Source organism: Varanus komodoensis, unplaced genomic scaffold (genome assembly GCF_004798865.1).
Source record: "Varanus komodoensis strain SLA01 unplaced genomic scaffold, ASM479886v1 scaffold7_1, whole genome shotgun sequence".
Taxonomy (NCBI): domain Eukaryota; kingdom Metazoa; phylum Chordata; class Lepidosauria; order Squamata; family Varanidae; genus Varanus; species Varanus komodoensis.
In genome coordinates, this window is record NW_025336479.1 from 2,739,055 (window position 1) to 2,742,058 (window position 3,004).

A 3,004-nucleotide genomic window follows, 5' to 3' on the forward strand; every position below is an offset into this window, starting at 1 on the left:
GGGGAGGGATTGAAAGTTTGGGAGCAAGAAAGGTTATTAGGTTTTGTTCAGAAAAAAGAACTTAAAACACCCCACATTGGCTGTTAAATACCACTGCTAAATTATGCTTACAGAGTCATTGTGGGATCTTGTCAGTGGCACATCGTTCCTAACTGGGGGCTTCCCCACAGAGAAGAGCAGTGGGTTATAAAATTTGTTCTCCTGCAGAGATGTGTGTGAGGCCTTGGAGTCTTTGCTCTTACCGTGATTGGAGCTTGGGGAAAGCTGCAGTGGCTGGCTTTCCAGCCCTTGTTTTTCTTACACAGCCTGGAATGAAATCTGCCACAGGCTTCTCTTAGCGCTGATGAAGATGTTAACAAGCGCAATTTTAAGTGTCAATTTTTACACTTGCTCTGATATCCCATTTTCTCTTGTCAACTTGGTGTAACTACAGAGGTGGGGCCATAAAGCTGCTTCATTGCCAAGAGCCTTCTTGTTGGGCGCATGCATTTCCTGCTCAGCTGGCATCACTAATAGTTCTGCTTAGGCCACTGTGCCACACTGGTACTCATGAAACCCAGTTTAGGTACTCCGGAACCTCCTTGAAGTTCAGCCTAATGTTGTACAGAAGATCCACCAATGAACCATTTCACTGGCCCTTTGCTTGTGCCGAATACATCACTACCTGCAGTCCTGCTTGAGTGATCAGGGACGAGGAAACCTCTGCTCTCACTGTGATCCAGCACAGCACCCCCATGAAGCCAAACATGCATGGGGGGGGGGGGCAAGGACGCCCCTGCGCTCGGTCATTTTTCCTCCATTTGTTTGCATGGAGGTAGCATTGCTATTGCAACCCTCTTTAGGTCAAGCGCAGGAGTGGAAGGCCTGCTGCCATCCAGATTTTATTGAACTCCATCTCTCACCGGCTCCAGTCCACCTGGCTAATAGGGTTGATGGGAGTTGTGTTCCAGCATCTAGAGTGCCACACATTCCTCTCCCCTGCAATAATGGTTCCTGATTCCTGGGCTGAAGACCAGTACTCTAAACATCAATATTCAAATGTTCTGGCAAAACCAAGCTCTTTGCTCTAGAAGCATGTAAGCAATACCACGGCTGTTCTCCCTGGTGGGCAGTTGGCCATTCTGCAGAAAGGAGCTTGCCTTCCAGATGGCTTATGAACTCCTAGCTCACATCAGTCCCTGCAAACATGATCTGTGGTTTAGGATGAAGGAAACTGTAGCCCAAAAACATTTGGATGGCCCCAGATTCCCCCAGCCCTGCTATAGAGTTGTTTAATTGGCCAGTTTATACATAATGACAAGCTGCCATGGGCTTATTTACCCATGGGGCTTGTTGCTGTCCACCAACTGCCATTTTAAAAATTAAAATGGTTCTTTGTGCAAACACAACTGGGGTAGGCTGTGACTATGGCTAACTGACTACGCACAAGCCAGATGCTGGCTGTGGTTTGTTGGGGGCTGTTGGGTTAACCATGCCAATAACCCATCTTTGCTAGGTTCATACAAGATGACAAGCTCCATGTGCTCTTGCCTCAGCTTGCATTTTAAAATGGCAGCTGGTGCATGATAGCACACCCTGTGGGTTGATTAACTTGCATTGCCTTGTGGGGTGCACAGCTGGTCAATGCCTTGCCCATAGCCAAGTTTGAAAAGAAACTTTGCGTTTCTAGTAACCCCAAACTCCTCAAGAGGAGGCAGCATTTCTTTCTTTGTGCAAGCAAAGGTTTTTACCTCAAGGTGAAAAGCCCGTGATGCAAACCTCTGAAACGACCACATGTCACACTTCTTGTTGGCAACAACTGAGCCCTTGGCGGAAACAACTCCAGGTGCAGAAGTGTGACATTCATCACCTACTCCTCTGAAATTCCTGATCGCACATTCTGATCTGAGGGAATTTATTTCTAATTTCCTGGGAGTTGCTGGGTCCGAGGCCAGCAAATGAACTGGTGGAGATGTACAGATAACTGCACTTGGGAAGACAGTGGAATTCCAGTGCAAGACTGACCCGAACTGCAAGAGGTGCTTTATAAGGTTGGGTAAACCTGTCTCTGGGAGGGCCGTAAGCTACAAAGTCTGGTGTCCTCTTGTTACCATGTAGGGTTTTTCATCCTGTGTTCAGGTCCTTTAAAACGGGTGTTGAACGATGCTCAGCCCAGGGACCAAATTCAGTATTGGAGAGGTCCTCAGGGGTAGAGGGGCGTTCATGGCAAAGGGGCAGGAACAGACTGCCAGCTCATTTGAGCAGAAAGCTCTCCCTGCCAGTAACAAATCTGTATGAAAAGCCTTTCAGCATTTCAGAATGCAGGGGGGAATTCTCCAAAAGCCAGGAAATCTCCAGACACTTTGTGGTTGGGGAAAAGGGGTGCTCCTCAGAGCTGCTTGCTTCTCTCCCTCGCACAATTCAGATTGTACAAGGGGGAAGCAGAGAGACTTTGGCCAGGCTGAAGATTTGCTGTGAGGATGCTGCTGAGTCTGGGTGGGCTCCTCTGTGCCTCCTTTTAGGAGGCCTATCATGCAAGGTTCCAAATAGTGCAAAGGAACGCAGAAGGCTCCTCTGGGCCAGACCTCCTTCCCTGACACATGGTGGACGGGGGTGCCATGGCGAGACAAGCCATTGCATTCCCATTCACGCACAGTTCTAATGGCATGAGGGACAGAATCTGTGAATAGGTCTAGAGCAGCCTTCTCCGATCAGGCGCCCTTCAGATATATCGGCGTGCAATTCCCATCAGACATAGACTATGACCCCATAATTCCCAGCCAGCATGCTGATCAGTTTGGCTGGGAATTAGAGGTTTATAATCCCCACCCAGAGGAAACCAGGTTGGGAAAACCTGCGCTGTATTAAAGCACTGTGTTTGTATTCAGTATGCAAAAGCATATGTACTATAGCAGATCAAATCTGATATCTACAGCTGATTAGGCTAGTGGGAAAACCCCAGTGTCTGCTAATATTTGAAGTGGTCATGACCCTAGTCCTCACTGATTTATTTGATGTGCCATCT